Source organism: Salmo trutta, chromosome 17, assembly GCF_901001165.1.
Source record: "Salmo trutta chromosome 17, fSalTru1.1, whole genome shotgun sequence".
In the NCBI taxonomy this organism is placed as follows: domain Eukaryota; kingdom Metazoa; phylum Chordata; class Actinopteri; order Salmoniformes; family Salmonidae; genus Salmo; species Salmo trutta.
Window position 1 is genome coordinate 24,631,937 of NC_042973.1, and position 20,983 is coordinate 24,652,919.

The window sequence follows — 20,983 nt, forward strand, 5'->3', positions numbered from 1 at the left end:
GCTGGGGGGTGCTTATAGCATTTCTTTCACATGACCAATCAATTTAGACAAGTGTGTCTGGGTAAGCATCATCTAATAATTATAAAATATTTATATCTACACACTTTCTATTTTTTATATTACTACTATGCAAATATGCAAGTAACCATTTCACTGTATTCTTTACACTTTCTGTATCCTGTGCATGTGACGAATAAACCTAGATTTTATTTGATATAGTGTGTGTTTACCAGAGATGGTAATGTGAAGAACAACATGACCTCAACCAAAGTCAGATTAAGATATAGGTCAAGGACTAGATAAAGTGTATTTTTACCTAGACTTTTTCCTTTTGTAGGCTACAACTTTTACCACTTTTAGTCTTGAACTCTTTGGTTGTTTACTACACTTCCTTACTCACTCTTTTTAGCACACCTCGTTAACACTAGAACCACCTGGCCTTTCAGCCTATAAGTATCCACTAGAGAACGTTGCGAATGCCATTTGCACACACGGTATATAGACTTTATTTTTTTTTATTGTGTTATTGACTGTAAGCTTGTTTATTCCATGTGTAACTCTGTGTTGTTGTTTCTGTCGCACTGCTTTGCTTTATCTTGGCCAGGTCGCAGTTGTAAATGAGAACTTGTTCTCAACTAGCTCACCTCTTTCTTGGTTAAATAAAGGTGAAATAAAAATAGCTTTTAGCTTGTGAGTCGGATGCATATCAATCCGCAAGGTGCGCAAACATAAGCACCAAGACTTGATAAATAGTGCATAAACCATGAATTGCATGAAGAAATTTTACTACAAATATATCCATGTAAAAATATAACAACAATAGTTATTGTTTAGATAGAATCAAGGATATGTTCCAGCCCATGGTGCATCAACATTCTAACAGTCTAATAAAAACATTTCATATATTCTATCGGAAGCATAATAATTTGGTTGTGTTTATAAAGGTCTTAGAAAACGTTAGAAAACAAATAAACAATTATTTCAATGAACATAATAGCATTTTCATTAGTTTATGTTACACTAGGCTATAAGTAAAATTGAAAAACCACTAGTTCAAGTTCTATTTATGGAACTAGTTTGCTTAGAAAAAGTGAAACTAGGAAATAGAACGGCAACTCTTGAATTTTGAGAGTTATTTGACAAAGGTAAGTGTCATAGAAACTGCAGAATATGCTCTTTCTGATACTATATAGAAATCAAAATGTTTTAATTGAATGTGACTCTGAAGGGAGTAGGGAGTTTGTCCTAGCCACCGCCGTGCTTCTACATCTGCATTGCTTGCTGTTTGGGCTTTTAGGCTGGGTTTCTGTACAGCACTTTGTGACATCTGCTGATGTAAAATGGCTTTATAAATACATTTGATTATTTGATTGAAGGAGGATTTGATAAGGTGATGCTCCTTTCCCTGCATCGGTCAATTACAAGATGTGTCCATCTCTTCATGTACAATTTGACAACTGATAATACTGTCACTCATCAGACTATAGTTTAGGTGTAGTTTTGATGGGCTGGCAACACGTAGCATGTTTTCGTTTCCCTTACAATAAATGCAATCAGTAATAGTGTTATAGTAAATACAAGAGTCCTGTTCACAGCTTATTTTTACAAAGTAAAACCTAAAGGAGAACGTTATCAACCCGCAAGGCATGAGGTCAAATTATTGAGATGAGTGCCAACTATGATAAATAACAGTGGGTGTAAAGGACTTAGTAAAAATACTTTAAAGTACTCCTTAAGTAGTTTTTTGGGGTATCTGTACTTTACTAATTTATATTTTTGCCAACTTTTACTTCACTACATTCCTAAAGAAAATAATGTACTTTTTACTCCATACATTTTCCCTGACACCCAAAAGTACTCATTTGTATTTTACTGGGTGACTTTCACTTTTAATTGAGTCATTTTCTATTAAGGTATCTTTACTTTTACTCAAGTATGACAATTGAGTACCTTTCCCACCACTGATAAATAGGCATAACACAACTCATAATTACACTATTGTTGATCTAAATTAAATCAACCTATTCACTCTCATTATCATTCAATTAGGACTAAATTAAATTCAATTGTGAAGTAACATGCACAATTATCGCTCATTCATCCATTTGTCATTCATTCAGTGAGGAGAGAGAGACACATTAGCGCCTGGCTGGGTACCAACATCCTACAGCGCATTGTCTTGGCGAGTTAAGATAGGAATAGGTGTTAAAAAAAGGTAAAAAGGCTCTAAATGCTTTTCTGTTTGTGATTTCAAAATTCAGACATATTAGCATTTTAATTTACTAACATTTAGGAAAAGTCAAGGAAGGAGCAGGACATTGCTTTTTTTTTATTTAAACAACACTTGGTCAGAACGTTACATTTTGTACCTGAATGCCAATATATATATATTATTTTTTATAAGAGGTGGATCAGCTTAAAATTGAGGAAAGATTGTTGCTTCCATCAATGCAATTGTCTGTATCATTTCCAATCCCCCATATCTTTTTTTTGTAAATATATATATATAAATATATATATATATATATATATATATATATATATATATATATATATATATATATATATATATCCATATATACATACACATATGCATACATATACACATATATACATACACATACCTATATAGATATACATACTTGTTTTTGAATATACCTTTATTATTCCCCACAAACCCTACCACCCTTCCCCCAATTGGAGTAAACTAATAAACAATAACACTAAGGCTTCTACCTTCAGTTTACATCTTATACACATTTTATAGACACAATCTATTTTACAATAGTTACATTTTGTTTGTTTTTAGTCCTTCCTCTATTTCTGATGTCCATCCAGTTTGATTTATATTTGTAACTGTGCTATTTCACAACATTTCTGAACCTATATACATTTTACAGACCCCGTATGTTTTACATTGGTTATCTTGTTATTAGTCCCACCCTTCAGCTCCATTCAACCCCTCCCATGTATCTCTCATCACCATCCATTTTGGATTTCTATTTGACATATATTTTTCAACTGTGCTGTGATGCTTCACAAAAGTACTGAACCTTTCTATTCTCATAGCTTCTACAGATTGTAAATTAAAAATAAACATTTTTGCTAAAATAATTATTATATTATTGATTAATTGACTATGGATTTTCAAATCCCCCAGTATTGCTATCTGCAGCATTAGTTCAAGGCAAATGTTGCAATTCTTCAGCCATTCCTGGACCCAGCCATTTCTGGACCAAAAACGAGCTACATATGGACAACACCAAAATAAATGATCTAATGACTCTGCCTCCTCACAGCAAAATCTGCAGAGCTGGGAAGATTGTATCCCCCATATATATAACATTCTATTGGTTGCAAGAATTTTGTATAGTAATTTAAATTGAAAAATTCAAAGTTTTGAATCTGGCGTTGTTTTGTGTATCAATTCATAAACCATGTGTCATGGAATGCGTACATCGAAAATCTCTTCCCAACTATTTAGCAATTTATATGGCACCGCTGTAAGTTTTTTGGTCCTTAAAAATGAAATTGGTATATGTTTTTATTTATCACACTTTTCTTTAACCATTTATGTTCTTTAATACAGGGCTGACATACAAGTTCCTTACTTTTTTCCCCTTCTACTTGCCTCTTCCTCCTCTTTTGGGGAGAGCAGACATTTCGATATGTCTGTCTTAGCTGCATGTGTGACATAACCCCACCAGTCCTATTTATGATATCATTCACTAAAATTATACCTTTTTTAAAATGTATTGGAAAAATAATGTTTTTTTTTATCAATTAATATATTTGAGTTTTGTATTATTTGTCCTATCTTTTCAGGTGGATTAAACTGAAATTGCAACCAACTTTCCAAGGCTTGTTTAAAAAATAAGTATATTTTGGAGATTATTACCTTTTCAAACAACGGAAAGTGAATAGGTATAATCTGAATAAAGGGAAAAAGGCCATTCTTGAACATAGGATGAGACATTCTTACCAATTTACTAGAGAACCAGTTTGGATTTGAGTATAACTTTTGTATGACTGATGCCTTTAGTGAGAGGTCTAATGCTTTAATATTTAATAATTTTGTATAATTTCTATTCGTTATATAAATAGGCCCTTTTAACTTTGTCTGGCTTGCCATTCCAAATAAAATGTGAATATTTTTGGTTCATATAATTTTTAAAAAACAGCTCACTAGGTGTAGGCAAAACCATAAGCAAATAGGTAAACTATGATATGACTGAAGAGTTAATCAGGGTGATTTTCCACAAATAGACAGGGATTTTCCTTTCCATGGTAGCAAGATCTTATCTCTTTTTGCTTTCTACAAAAATGAATTGGAGTTAGACAATTTATTTCTTTTGGGATTTGTATACCGAGTATGTCCACATCTCCGTCAGACCATTTAATTGGTAAACTTCACGTCAATGTAAAAAAGTTTTGGTGATAAATACGTAATAAATATAATTTGGTTTTAAACCAGAGAGGATAGCAAAAGTATCTAGATCCTATATGAGGCTGTGGAGAGATTCTAATTGTGGTTTTAGAAGAAAACATGAATTATCAGCATACAATGACAGCTTAGTTTTAAAGCCACGGATTTCTAATACCTTAATATTATTGTTTGATCTATTTTTAACAGCTAACATTTCGATGGCAATAATAAATAGATATGCCGATAATAGACAACCTTGTTTTACTCCTCTAGTTTAAAACTTTCTGAGATGTAGCCATTATTTACTATTTTACACCTAGGGTTATTATACATAACTTTAACCCAATTTATAAGAGATTCCCCAAAATGTAAACATTCTAGGCATTTATATATAAACTCCAGTCGTTCTTTATCAAAAGCCTTTTCAAAAACAGCTATGAAAACCAGGCCTGGTGTCCCTGATATTTCATAGTATTCTATTGTTTCCAGTACTTGTCTTATATTATCTCCAATGTATTGTCCATGTAAAAAACCTGTCTGATTAGGATGAATAATATCTGACAATACTTTTTTAATTCTATGCGCCAAGCATTTTGCCAGGATTTTTGCATCACAACACTGAAGTGTAAGAGGTCTCCAATTTTTTAAATGGACTGGATCGTTATATATACACCACTTGGGTGCTGTTTCAGTAATAATGATATCAGACCTTCTTGTTGTGTGACTGATAATTTACCATTTATATAGGAGTGGTTAAAACATGCTATTAATGGTCCTCTGAGAATATAAAAATACGTTTTGTATACTTCCACTGGTATGCCATCCAGCCCGGGAGTTTTCCCAGCCTTAAAGGCTTTAATTGCATCAAGAAGTTCCTCGTCTGTATGGAAAAAATCCATACAATTAGCTTCAGTTAGTGGAGATGGAGGAGACTGAAACAAAAACATATTCTTAAAGTACTTCCTCTTTCAAAACATAATTAGGTGAATCATGTGTGACTCCATCATTTGTAAAAAGTTTCAATACTTTTTTTGTAGCATTTCTATATTAAAGATTGAAAAAGAATTTGGTGCATTTTTTCCCCATATTCTATCCAGTTCGCTTTATTTTTATTATATATTACACTGGATCTTTCTTGAATAAATTCCTCCATTTCTTTTAGTTTTTCCTCTAACTTATTCTGTTCCTCTATGGAACAGTTTTTTTTGCTATCTAACTGTACTGTTAGTCCATCAATTTCCTTTGTTAATATGGACTCTTTTGATCTAAATTGCTTTTGTTTTATAGGTGAGTACTGAATTGCATGGCCTCTAAAGGCACATTTAAAACCTCTTGGGGCTAGGGGGCAGTATTTTCACGGCCGGATGAAAAACGTACCCAATTTGAACAGGTTACTACTCTGGCCCAGAAACTAGAATATGCATATTATTAGTAGATTTGGATAGAAAACACTCTGAAGTTTCTAAAACTGTTTGAATGGTGTCTGTGTGTATAACAGAACTCATATGGCAGGCAAAAACCTGAGACAATTCCATGCAGGAAGTGGAAAGTCTGTGGTTGTAGTTTCTTCAAGTGATTGCCTTGACCGTATACAGTGAGTTAGGGTTCATTTTGCACTTCCTAAAGCTTCCACTAGATGTCAGCAGTCTTTAGAACGGTGTTTGAGGATTCTATGGTGAATTTGATGGGAATCACAGTATGTGTCCCATTATAAGGCATGGGCTCAGTCACGCGCAATGACTTGGGAGCGAGCTGAGTTCATATTCACTGCTAAAGAGAATGTATAGGTCCGGTTGGAATTTTATTCAAGATATATGATAAAAGCAACCTAAAGATTGATTCTATACATCGTTTGACATGTTTCTACAAACTGTAGTATAACTTTTTTGACTTTTCGTCTGGACTAAGTAAGTATGCGATTTGTGGATTTGGATAGTGAATCTAACGCGCGAACAAAATTGATTATTTGGACTTATACATGAACTTTATCGAACATTTATTGTGGAGCTGGGGTTCCTGGGAGTGCCTTATTATGAAGATAATCAAAGGTAAGTGAATATTTATAATTTAATTTGTTAGTTTTATTGACTCCAAGATGGCGGGTTTCTGTTTGCTAGTTGTTAGTGTCATCTGGGCTGTACTCAGATTATTGCAAATTGTGCTTTCACCGTGAACCTTTTTTGAAATGTGACAATGCGATTACATTTAGGAGAAGTGTATCTATAATTCTGTGCATAACACTTCTATATTGATCAAACATTTTGATGAGTTTTTCTGTAATATGTGTGCTCATTGTGCTGATTCACCGGTGGTTTGGAGGGAAAACATTTCTCAACATTACACGCCAATGTAAAATGCTGTTTTTGGATATAAATATGAACTTTATCGAGCAAAACATACATGTATTGTGTAACAATGTCCTATTAGTGTCAACTGATGAAGATCGTCAAAGGTTAGTGCATCATTTAGCTGTGTTTTGGGTTTTTGTGATGCATCTAGTTGCTTGGAAAATGGCTGTGTGATTATTTGTGTCTATGTACTCTCCTAACATAATCTAATGTTTTGCTGTGATTACTTGAGTAAATACGTTGATTACTCATATCTGCTGTCCTGCGCCTGACTCTCTACACCAGCTACACACAGGCCGATTACACCTTTCCGGTCAATAGAGGTATTTAAGACCGTTTTAAAACCTCCCACCATAATAATAGACTCTAGTGTTGCTTGTAGAGTTGATCAATTTTATATATACACAGCTCAAAAAAATAAAGGGAACACTTAAACAACACAATGTAACTCCAAGTCAATCACACTTCGGTGAAATCAAACTGTCCACTTAGGAAGCAACACTGATTGACAATACATTTCACATGCTGTTGTGCAAATGGAATAGACAACAGGTGGAAATTATAGGCAATTAGCAAGACACCCCCAATAAAGGAGTGGTTCTGCAGGTGGGGACCACAGACCACTTCTCAGTTCCTATGCTTCCTGGCTGATGTTTTGGTCACTTTTGAATGCTGGCGGTAGCTTTCACTCTAGTGGTAGCATGAGACGGAGTCTACAACCCACACAAGTGGCTCAGGTAGTGCAGCTCATCCAGGATGGCACATCAATGTGAGCTGTGGCAAGAAGGTTTGCTGTGTCTGTCAGCGTAGTGTCCAGAGCATGGAGGCGCTACCAGGAGACAGGCCAGTACATCAGGAGACGTGGAGGAGGCCGTAGGAGGGCAACAACCCAGCAGCAGGACCGCTACCTCCGCCTTTGTGCAAGGAGGAGCAGGAGAAGCACTGGCAGAGCCCTGCAAAATGACCTCCAGCAGGCCACAAATGTGCATGTGTCTGCTCAAATGGTCAGAAACAGACTCCATGAGGGTGGTATGAGGGCCCGACGTCCACAGTTGGGGGTTGTGCTTACAGCCCAACACCGTGCAGGACGTTTGGCATTTGCAAGAGAACACCAAGATTGGCAAATTCGCCACTGGCGCCCTGTGCTCTTCACAGATGAAAGCAGGTTCACAATGAGCACGTGACAGACGTGACAGAGTCTGGAGACGCCGTGGAGAACGTTCTGCTGCCTGCAACATCCTCCAGCATGACCGGTTTGGCGGTGGGTCAGTCATGGTGTGGGGTGGCATTTCTTTGGGGGGCCGCACAGCCCTCCATGTGCTCGCCAGAGGTAGCCTGACTGCCATTAGGTACCGAGATGAGATCCTCAGACCCCTTGTGAGACCATATGCTGGTGTGGTTGGCCCTGGGTTCCTCCTAATGTAAGACAATGCTAGACCTCATGTGGCTGGAGTGTGTCAGCAGTTCCTGCAAGAGGAAGGCATTGATGCTATGGACTGGCCCGCCCGTTCTCCAGACCTGAATCCAATTGAGCACATCTGGGACATCATGTCTCGCTCCATCCACCAACGCCACGTTGCACCACAGACTGTCCAGGAGTTGGCGGATGCTTTAGTCCAGGTCTGGGAGGAGATCCCTCAGGAGACCATCTGCCACCTCATCAGGAGCATGCCCAGGCATTGTAGGGAGGTCATACAGGCACGTGGAGGCCACACACACTACTGAGCCTTATTTTGACTTGTTTTAAGGACATTACATCAAAGTTGGATCAGCCTGTAGTGTGGTTTTCCACTTTAATTTTGAGTGTGACTCCAAATCCAGACCTCCATGGGTTGATAAATTGGATTTCCCTTGATTATTTTTGTGTGATTTTGTTGTCAGCACATTCAACTATGTAAAGAAAAAGTATTTAATAAGATTATTTCTTTCATTCAGATCTAGGATGTGTTGTTTAAGAGTTCCCTTTATTTTTCTTGAGCAGTATATTTTGAAAGAAGCTTGGCTCATCATTATTTGGACCGTATAGGTTAATAAGCCAATTCTGTTAATTGTCCAATAACATATTGATGATCTGCTTGGACAATTTGCACATTTGGATCAAAATGACTGTTAATTAAAACCATCAAACCTTTTGAATTTCTTTGCCCATGGGAGAAATATATTCCGCCCCGCCCACCCCCCCCCCCCCCAGTCCTTTTTCCACAAAACTTCATCTGAAATTGTTGAATGAGTTTCCTGCAAACAATAGATATTGTATTCCTTCTCTTTTAGCCAGGTAAATACTGATTGTCGTTTCTTGTTATCTGCTAGGCCATTACAATTGTAACTGGCTATACTTATTTCACCACTTACCATAATTAGACAACTTTCAATTCTATTTATCAAAATATATGTTTGTAAACGTACCATTAAAAAGTAACATGATGATTGGGTGTCTATATAGATGTACCATGATATTTGCATTGCTACTAAGTAAACCTTCAATTGGTCCCCATTATTCCACCCTAAAAGCCCTCCTCATCCCGAATTGGCTTGTCATCCCAATGCCCGGCAGACCACCCCCGACCCCCCGATATCCCATAGCCCTGAAAAGACTGGGATCCATCCTTCGAAAAGAGCACACAGTGCCATTTACAGAACAGAAGTAGATCAACCACCAAATGCATTTCCATCACCCTCACCTCGATTTGTATTATATATAGCCATCAAAAAATATATATATTTTAAAAATCCTGTTTCTTATTTTCCATAATTAGCTATTAATATTTGGAGTAATGTAGGCAATTTATGCAAAGGATTTTACCTCTCACCAGTCTCGCCATTACCAAAATTACATTATTGCAAGCAATTATTATATTAGCAAACAATTATTGTGAATCATTCTATATTATCCCTAACATCTTTTACTCCTTCGCAACAGTTGTGGGATATGCACATACACCCACACACTCATACACACTCAACCCTTTCCCCCCACACAACCATAGGCTCACATTCTCAACAGTTGCACCATCCCAGAGCCCAAAAAATATATTTGTTTTCATGAAATAATACGCTTATTTGACAACCCTGTTTGTACGTTTTAAAATTATATCAATCTTAATCGTTTATGTGTTATGGTAGGGAATGCAAAAATAGGGTCTACTTTGAGCAACTTCAGTTTTGGCATTCAGGTCAAACAAGTAACTTTCTGAGCACTTCAACAATGGGCAAATATTTTGGGACGGTTTCGTTCAAATCAAAAGGGGTGCTGTCAAATAGTAAATTCAAATGGGTTTACCCAATACTTTGTGGTCAAGGTGCTGTATGAGACATATTACTAATGCTAATTACTGCATAAACACATGCCAGTCAAACTGCACTCAAGCAAGTCACCTCGGTGTTAATTAATTAATATAATTGTTTTCATTAATATTCCTGGCATGACTAACAGGCATGACAGAGTATAGGCAGCAGAGGTGTGTAATTAACTGCAACAGAACATACTAGTAGAAACAGGGAGTGAGTGTGTCATGGGTAAACCCTCACAGCCACAGCTGAGAAAGCAGTGGAGCGGAACAGCAAGCACAACCACCACCACCACCAATTGTGCTAGCTTGTGTTTTTTATACATTGATTGTAACTTTTTTTCTACATGTTTCCGCCATAATTTCCTATTACCAAAAAGAGCTTCTAGACATCTGAAAAGCAATCACTAACCTCTATTTGGATAAGAACTTCTACTTCAATGAGTCGGCAGCGAAGGACATACTGCTCATCCCGGACCAGGCCCAAATCCTCGACACTCGAAAAAGGAATTGTGGGCTACCTGACGAGACTACGTCGGCGAGTGGATAAACCACCTCTACCCTTCATTCTATTGGCGAACGTGAAGTCACTGGAGAATAAACTGGACGAGCTCCATTCCAGACTATCCTATCATCGTGATAGGAATAAATGTAATATCCAATGTTTCCCCGAGTTGTGGCTGGAGGTGGAAGGACATGGAAAATATAAATCTAGCTGGTTTTTCTATAAATTGGCAGGACAGAACGGCAGCGTCGGGTAAACTCAAGGGGTGTGGTGTGTGTCTCTTGTTTAACAACAGCTGATGTGCGATCTCTAATATTAAGGAAGTCTCGAGGTTCTGCTCGCCTGAGTTAGAATATCTCATGATAAGCTGTAGAGCATACTTTTTACCACAACTATATTTTTCATCGCTGTCTATTTATCACCACAAAATGACAACAAGCTGTATAGGGCCTTCAGCAAACAAGAAAATGCTCATCCAGAGTAGGCCTGTAAAAGCAGGGTACAGATGTAGGATCTTAATTTGAGCCAGTTTTCTACAGAAGGTAAATAAACAAGAATAATTATATTTAATGGACGATTTTGTAGGGGTTGATACATTTTTCGTTAGGGGTAATTACAAACTTTAGAAATCTTTAAAACTCAAATACACTACAAGTTTGCATTTCCTGCTTTGCAGGAAAATTCTCAGCAACAAAAGAGGGATCAAATTGAGATCCTACATCTGTACATCACAAATCAGTTAAACTTCTGTAGTTCTCATTACCGACTTTTGTAATGTCTGCTTCCAACTCACACCCTCAAACACGTAGATCCCCTGAACACAGCTCACTTTCCAGCCCACTTTCCAGCCCACCCTCTCAAACACCTCAACCCCCTGAACACAGCTCACTCTCCAGATCCCAATCACCTGAATTCTAATCACCTGTTCACATACATGTATGTCATTCATGACACACTATTTAGTTCAGTTCTTTGCACCCAATCACTGAGAGGTATTGTTTGTTTTGTGACACGGCTGTCAGAGCTCTGGTTGTCCCGTGAGTGTGATCGTTTTTGCCTGCCTCACTAACGATGCCTTTTGCATATTCCCTGCCTATACTTTAGCCTATTGGATTTCCTGTTATCTACGTATTGCCTGATCTCCCGGACTACGTTACTAGCCTTTTCCCTGACTGTACTGTTGCACTTTTGGACCCCCTGTGTATGACCATCTGCCTGCCCCTGGACCCAGCTACCTGCCTCCTCCTGTGGTCCTTTGCAGTAAACACTGGCTATGCCCTGCACTTGAAACCAGCTCTCTGTCTCCCCTCGTGTTCATTACAACTAAGTTCATACACAGGGAGATAGTTCATAGCTGTCTTTGATATAGTGATCAATCTACACTAAACAAAAATATAAACGCAATATGCATGTTCTCTAAAACGATGTTGGCTTATGGTAGAGAAATTAATATTAAATTATCTGGCAACAGATCTGGTGGACATTCCTGCAGTCAGCATGCTGATTTCACACTCCTTCAAAACTTGAGACATCTGTGGCATTGTATTGTGTGACAAAACTGCATATTTTGTGGCGTTTTATTGTCCCCAGCACAAGGTGCAGCTGTGTAATCATCATGCTGTTTAACCAGCTTCTTGATATGCCACATCTATCAGGTGGATGGATTATCTTGGTAAAGGAGAAATACTCACTAACAGGGATGTAAACAAATTTGTGCACAACATTTTTGAGAAATAAGCTTTTAGTGCGTATGGAACATTTCAGGTTTTTTTATTTCAACTCATGAAGCTAGCACTTTACATGTTGCGTTTATATTTTTGTTCAGTATAGTTCACCTACCCAGTTCAAACTTCCCTCTATTACCAAAACAATCAATCATGGTGTATGGTTTTTGTGGGACCCGTAATCTAGTAGGGGTGGACAAGTTGGTCAGTAACTTGGCAGGTCTAGATCATTACTCTGAGGCCAGTAGAGGAGCTGGAGCTGGGACTGGCTGTCTCCTCTAACCCCCCAATGCCCCCTCCCCTAAGCTGCTGTCTGCTGTGCCCTTGGCTCAAGGTCCTTCACCTGGATTGCTTCAGAGCAAACCCAGCTGTGTAAATGTGCTGTTAGATTTGGATAAATGGATTATAAATTATGAATGGGCCTCAATCCAAAAGGTGCTAACGCAATAACTATTTAGGCCTACACTAAAAAATTTTTTTTTTTACAGAGACAACGATGACCCCGACATGCACACACACCCTTGCAGACACGCACATACAAACACACACAAACATTCATTCACACCAATAGACACAAACGTTAATACACACAAACCTGCAGGGATGGAAAAGTCCTTGGCAGACAGATTCGCAAAAATGACTTCCGCTATCTGTAAAAGGAACTCAAAAGTAGTGACAGGCAGCACTAATCCTCCCAGTTTGATGATCCATTAACCTAGCCTTTATTCTCCTGGCTAATTACAGAGAAGAGCTAGCACACAGCAGTCACAAAACAGACAGAAGGCACCAATCAACTTCTGATAGGGGGAGATAGAGATGAGTGAGAGAGAGAAAGAGTCAGAGGAGAGAGGGGCAATACAGAAAGAACATAGACCTAGACACATGCGGCGATATGTTAAATTCATTATTAGCCTCTCCTTAGTATTTTGGCAGAATGTACGCTGATTCCCATCCCTTGAAGAGCAGGGTATTGGCTCCAAGTCCAACCCAGAGAAAAAGCCATTTGTTTCCAATATCCCTCATAAAGGAATTAATGCCACGTTAATGAGTTTTTCCCTATTAAGGCTGACTGATTCATCTCAACTTGAAAATGTCATTTCCCAGAGAGCCGACTGGGATATTCATGCCATGGTCTTTGTCAGGTAATTTACGAGGGAATATTAAGTGTTTAATACATATCCTTACAAAAATGGGGATATTTAATGGTGTTCCATAGATGAGCAAACTTCACTTCAATAATGTTTTGTGATGAAGAAGTCGGTTAGGCCCATCATTAGAAATGAGCGGTGGAAAACATAACCTACTGGACAAAAACTGGTTGAATCAACGTTGTTCCCATGTAATTTCAACCAAAACAATCAATATGATGACATTGAATAAATGTGGAAAACTGATTGAATTTGAAAAAAGTCACCAACGTAAGGGAATTGTCTTTTTTTCACCCAACTTTTAACCTAAATCCAATGACAGGGTGACATTTTCTGTTGATTTCATGTTTAATTCAGGTTAGTTGACAACTGAACCAAATGTAAAACAAATCTAGATGTTGAAATGACGTCTGTGCCCAGTGGGAAGATGCAGCAGCTTCAAAGCCAAGTGTGAAAACACACCGACATGAGTCTAACCTAAAGCAGGTGGATTCGTTTGAAGCTAAAACAGCATGTGAAAGTACCGTGACACGTGAGGTACAACTGGGAGAGGAAGTCATCATCGTTCCTGGAAAGGTAATGACATTCCTACCCAGGAAAGAGACACACAGCATGAAAAAGATCCTCCATGTTAGAAATACTGTATTCGTCATGAAGGATGAGCAGGAAGTTGAAAATGATGAATATGAGGTTCACGTCCATGTTTCTGATGTCATGCTCCCTGCCCTCCCCCACTCCTCCATGGTAACCTCAGTTGGTAGAGCATGGCGCTTGCAACACCAGAATAGTGGGTTCGATTCCCGGGACCACCCATACGTAAAATATATGCATGCATATAAGTCATGGAACCAGAGAGGATGGCTGCTGTTTTATTGCCTCTTAACCAACCTGTAACGCCCTGGCCATAGAGGGGTTTTTTGTTCTTTATTTTGGTTAGGCCAGGGTGTTACATTGGGTGAGCATTCTATGTTCCTTTCTCTATGTTTTTGTATTTTTTTGTTTTGGGCCGTGTGTGGCTCCCAATCAGGCACAGCTGAAGCTCGTTGTTGCTGATTGGGAGTCACACATAAGGAGCATGTTTTTCCTTTCGGTTTTGTGGGTAATTGTTTCTGTTGAGTGTTTTGCACCTGACAGGACTGTTTGGCTGTCAGTCCTCTCATTTTGTTTTGTGTAGTGTTCTTTAGTAAATTAAAATAATGATGAACACTAACTCCGCTGCACCTTGGTCTACTCTCTCTCACGACAGCCGTTACAGAATTACCCACCACAAAAAGACCAAGCAGCGGAGGAAGGAGGACTATAGGAGCAGCGCGCTCGGGAGGAGATGGCATCCTGGTCGCTGGAAGTATTGGAGGCAAGAATAGACTGGACTTGGTAACAGCTATTTGACCATTGCAGCAACCTGCCGGGGAAGCAGGTGGAGACACGAGAGGCAGCCCCCCAAAAAACTTGGGGGGGGGCACACGGGGAGATTGGCGGAGTCATGCGGTAGACCTGAGCCAACTCCCCGTGCTTACCGGAAGCAGCGTGGTACTGGTAAGACACCGTGTTATGCTGTGGAGCGCACGGTGTCCCCAGTGCGCGTTCAAAGCCCGGTGCGCTACATACCAGCCCCCCGCAAGTGCCATGCGAGTGCAGGCATCGAGCCAGGGCGGATGGTGCCAGCTCAGCGCGTCTGGTCTCCAGTGCGCCTCCTCGGTACAGGTTATCCTGCGCCGGCGTTGAGCACTGTGTCTCCAGAGCGCTGGGAGGGTCCAGTTCGCCCAATGCCTGCTCTCCGCCCGTGCCGGGCCAAAGTGGGCATTCACCCTGGAGTGTGGGTAAAGAGCATCCGTACCAGAACTCCAGTGCTCCCCCACAGCCGGTTTATCCTGTGCCTCCTCCTCGGACCAGGCCTCCAGTGGGTCTCCCCATCCTGGTCCGTCCTGTGCCACCTCCCAGGACTAGGCCTCCAGTGGGTCTCGCCAGTCTGGAGCCGCCAGAGCTGCCCGACAGTCCGGAGCCGCCAGAGCTGCCCGCCAGTCCGGAGCCGCCAGAGCCGCCCGCCAGTCAGGAGCCGCCAGAGCCGCCCGCCAGTCAGGCGCCGCCAGAGCCGCCCGCCAGTCAGGCGCCGCCAGAGCCGCCCGCCAGTCAGGAGCCGCCAGAGCCGCCCGCCAGTCAGGAGCCGCCAGAGCCGCCCGCCAGTCAGGAGCCGCCAGAGCCCCCCGCCAGTCAGGAGCCGCCAGAGCCGCCCGCCTGTCCGGAGCAGTCACAGCCGCCCGCCAGCCCGGTGAGTCCTGTGCCTGTGCCCAGGGCCAGGCCTCCTTCATGTCTCCCCAGCCTGGTGAATCCTGGGCCAGAGCCGCCAGAGCCGCTCGCCAGCCCGGGGCTGCCGGAGCCGCCAGAGCCGCCCGCCAGACTGGTGAGTCCTGTTCCTGCGCCCAGGGCCAGGCCTCCTTCATATCTCCCCAGCCTGGTGAATCCTGGGTCAGTGCCGCCGGAGCCGCCAGGGACTCCTGCCAGCCGGGCGCAGCCAGGGACGCCCGCCAGTCGGGCACAGCCATCGCCGCCCCCAGCCGGGCGCAGCCATCGCCGCCCGCCAGCCGGGCGCAGCCATCACCGCCCGCCAGCCGGGTGCAGCCATCGTCGCCCGTCAGCCAGGCGCAACCATCACCGCCCGCCAGCCGGGCGCAACCAGGGTCGCCCGCCAGCGGGCGCAGCCATCGCCGCCGCCAGCCGGGCGCAGTCAGGGTCGCCCACCAGACCTTCGGCGCGGCCAGGTGCGCCACCTAAGAGGGCGACGCCAAGGGTGGAGCAGAGGCCACGTCCCGCACTTGAGCCGCAGCCGTAAGAAGGCCCACCCGGACCCTCCCCTTCAGAGTCAGGTTTGGGGTGGAGGGTTTTGGGGTGGAGGGTACTGTAACGCCCTGGCCATAGGTTTTTTGTTCTTTATTTTGGTTAGGCCAGGGTGTTACATTGGGTGGGCGTTCTATGTTCCTTTCTCTATGTTTTTGTATTTCTTTGTTTTGGGCCGTGTGTGGCTCCCAATCAGGCACAGCTGAAGCTCGTTGTTGCTGATTGGGAGTCACACATAAGGAGCATGTTTTTCCTTTGGGTTTTGTGGGTAATTGTTTCTGTTGAGTGTTTTGCACCTGACAGGACTGTTTGGCTGTCAGTTTTCTCATTTTGTTTTGTGTAGTGTTCTTTAGTAAATTAAAATAATGATGAACACTAACTCTGCTGCACCTTGGTCTACTCTCTCTCACGACAGCCGTTACACAACCAGGCTATTTTGTCTGTTTTTTTCGCATGGATTGTAACTTGTTTTGTACATAATGTTGCTGCTACTATCTCTTAAGACCAAAAAGAGCTTCTGGACATCAGAACAGCGATTATTCACCTTGAACTGGACAAATAATTTTTCCTTTTATGAGTCGGACGAAAAGAATATACTCCAAACACCCAAACAGGTCCTCATCCCAGTCATTCGCAGGACAAAGAAACTGAGATTTCGTGGAAGGAGATCGGAGAGCCTTGTGAAGATTAGGCGACGAGTGGCTAATCTGCCTTTGCCATCTGTACTGTTAGCCAACGTTAAATCGCTGGAAAATAAATGTGACGATCTAAGAGCACGTATATCCTACCAACGGGACATTAAAAACTGTAATATCTTATGTTTCACCGAGTCGTGGCTGAACGACAACATTAATAACATACAGCTGGTGGGGCATACACTCTATCGGCAGGAAAGAACAGCAGCCTCTGGTAAGACATGGGGTGGCGGCCTATGTATATTTGTAAACAACAGCTCGTGCCGATATCTAACAAAGTCTTGAGGTATTGCTTGCCTGAGGTAGAGTATCTCATGATAAGCTGTAGACCACATAATCTACCTAGAGAGTTTTCATTTGTATTTTCCGTAGCTGTCTACATACCACCACAGACCAATACTGGCACTAAAACCTCACTCAATGAGCTGTATACCACCATAAGCAAACAGGAAAACGCTCATCCAGAGGAGGCCGAGGACTTTAATGCAGGGAAACTTCAATTAGTTTTACCTAATTTCCACAGCATGTTAAATGTGCAACCAGAGGGAAAACAACTCTAGACCACCTTTACTCCACTACAGAGATGCGTACAAAGCTCTCCCTCGTCCCCCATTTGGCAAATCTGACCATAATTCTATCCTCCTGATTCCTGCTTACGAGCAAATATAAAAGAAGGAAATACCAGTAACTCGGTCAATAAAAAAGTGGTCAGATGAAGCAGATGCTAAACTACAGGACTGTTTTGCTACCACAGATGGGAATATGTTCCGATATTCTTCTGATGGCATTGAGGAGTACACCACATCAGTCACTGGCTTCATCAATAAGTGCATCGATGACGTCATCCCCACAGTGACTGTACATACATACCCCAACCAGAAGCCATGGATTACAGGCAACATTCGCACTGAGCTAAAGGTTAGAGCTGCCGCTTTTAAGGAGCTTATAAGAAATCCCGCTCTGCCCTCCGACGAACCATCAAACAGGCAAAGCGTCAATACAGGACTGAGATAGAATTGTACTAAACTGGCTCCGATGCTCGTCGGATGTGGGAGGGTTTGCAAACTATTACAGACTACAAAGGGAAGCACAGCCAAGAGCTGCCCATTTGCCCTTTCACACCTGGACAAAAGGAACACCTATGTGAGAATAGTGTTCATTGACTACAGCTCAGCGTTCAACACCATCGTGCCCTCAAAGCTCATCCCTAAGCTAAGGACCCTGGGACTAAACACCTCCCTCTGCAACTGGATCCTGGACTTCCTGACGGGCCACCCCCAGGTGGTAAGGGTAGGTAACAACACATCTGCAATGCTGATCCTCAACACGGGGGCCCATCAGCGGTGCGTGCTCAGTCCCCTCCTGTACTCCCTCTTCACTCATGACTGCACGGCCAGGCACGACTCCAACACCATCATTAAGTTTGCCGATGACACAACAGTGGTAAGCCTGATCACCGACAACGATGAGACAGCCTATAAGGAGGAGGTCAGTAACCTGACCGTGTGGTGCAGGACAACAACCTCTCCCTCAACGTGATCAAGACAAAGGAGTTGATTGTGGACAACAAGAAAAGTATGACCGAGCACGCCCCCATTCTCATCGACAGGGCTGTAGTGTAGCAGGTTGAGAACTTCAAGTTCCACATCACCAACAAACTAACATGGTCCAAACACACTAAAACAGTTGTGAAGAGGGCACGACAGTCTCTCCCCTCAGGAGACTTAAAATATTTGGCATTGGTCCTCAGATCCTCAAAAGGTTTTACAGCTGCACCATTGAGAGCATCCTGACGGATTGCATCACTGCCTGGTATGGCAACTGCTCAGCCTCCGACCGCAAGGCACTACAGGGGGTAGTGCGTATGGCCCAGTACATCACTGGGGCCAAGTTTCTTGCCAACCCAGGACCTCTATACCAGGTGGTGTCAGAGGAAGGCCCTAAAAATTGTCAAAGACTCCAGCCACCCTAGTCATAGACTGTTCTCTCTGCTACAGCACAACAAGCAGTACCGGAGCGCCAAGTCTAGGTCCAAGAGGCTTCTAAACAGCTTCTGTTTAGAAGCCATATGACTCCTGAACATCTTATCAAATGGCTACCCACTACGCTGTTGCTACTCTCTGTTATTATCTATGCATAGTCACTTTAATAACTCTACCTATATGTACATATTACCTCAATTACCTCGACACCGGTGCCCCCGCACAATGACTCTGTACCGGTACCCCCTGTAAATAGCCTTGCTACTGTTATTTTACTGCTGCTCTTGAATTATTTATTACTTTTATCTCTTACTTTTTGGGGTTATTTTCTTAAAACTGCATTGTTGGATACGGCTTGTAAGTAAGCATTTCACTGTAAGGTTGTATGAACATGTGACAAATACGATTTGATTTGATTTGAAGTCGCTTTAGAGACAGATTTGGTTCTGGGTGCAGATGTTAGTAGGAGTAATAGTAGATGAGTCATCAAAGTCTTTGTGTAAGAGGAAACCTGATCCTAATGGAATCCCTTCTGGTGCTGGAAACTTCACTCAGCATAGCTGTCACATCTCAGCAGAGGTTTGGAGTGACGCATTGATTCAACACTCAATGCATCATCACTCTCATCCTTTACACTTTCAACCCGGGAGATCAGTGCAAAGTTAAATGGATTTCCTGGAGAAACCAAAAGGATAAAAACATTTATTGAAATCATTGATAATTTCCTGTGACGTTTAGGCACAGACATTTAATTCCGATAGGTTGTCATATTAGCGAGCTCGGAGCTGCTTCTTCACTCTTAAAAATCCCTCAGACGGACTAGTGGGAATGAATGAGCTCACCACCAGAGGCTTACTGAGGATTAAAACCACATGGGAGTCAACCAGCCACATGACACTGTCATATCACTGGTTGAGTTGTGTCATGCATACAGTATATAACGTAAGGTTTATGTGGATCAGACATTCATACCACAGACTATTACCAGGAAACTGCTATGAGATGAGCCTTGCTTGATATTGGTTGAATGCAAATTATGATTCCATTTATCAACATGTATTTGACCAATCCAATTGACACTTGAAGTGCACTCTTGTATGCTAACTTGTAAAGTACTGTAATAACAGGATCCAATACAAATGTTTTGACTTGTGGGAATTATGTGCTGTTCTCTGAGGCGTGGACAGCCCAGGGTGGTATGGTCCTCAGTGTTAGCTCTTTTGTTAAATGAGACAGGACAGTAGAGTCAGGGGAAGGGAGTACTGTGCGTCTACCTCCTAGCAGGTATCTGTTCAATGAGCTAACACCTGTCTACAGCTCAGAGGACTGAGGAGGGACACACTTTCCCTCATCTGTCCTCCTCAAAGCTTTATACACAGTGAGAGGTGTGTTGCCCTGGGGGTGTTTCTGTGTGTTTGTGTGTGTATGGCTGGGGTATTTGCGGGGTTGTTGTGGGTAGTTATCGAGGAATTTGTATGCTCTTTGCTTTCTCACTCCTCCTCCTTCTCTCACTATCCTTGTCTCTCTTCCTCCCCTCCTTTCCCCTCCCTCCCTCCCTCCCTCACCTCCCTCCCTCCCTCTTGGTATAGGAGATGGAAGCTGTTTTCTTCTCACCCATCCATCAGGGAGGCTGACAGCAATCCTGTATGGACGGATTGGAATAAATAGCTTTGCCTTTCATTATCGGCAGCCACTGTCAATGAGTCGAATGCATGGCTGCCTCTGTGTTTTGCCCCCATCTCACAAACAAACTCATTTATTCTAATAACATGATGTCTCCATTTACATCCATGACTGCACATATTAACTCCATATTCTCCCAAGGCAATGTAGGTGCCTCCCAGCAAATTAAACAATTAATCTAGTAATTCATATTATGATTAGCTAAATAACTTTAGAAAATTCTAACCATGCAAGGCAATATCTAAGACAATATCTAATATGACACGATTATACAATTATAAATGATTACTCTATAATATGCTAGATGAATACAAAGAGACTGCAGGGCCACAGTGTGCCTGACTGGCATT

The 20,983-nt window shown here is 41.9% G+C and overlaps 1 protein-coding gene across 3 annotated transcripts in view; it reads right to left on the reverse strand.

The window, feature by feature from the left end:
- LOC115151918 (cadherin-13) overlaps positions 1 to 20,983 on the reverse strand; it is a 684,830-nt gene that overhangs the window by 581,337 nt on the left and 82,510 nt on the right. The gene's annotated exons all lie outside the window — the stretch shown is intronic.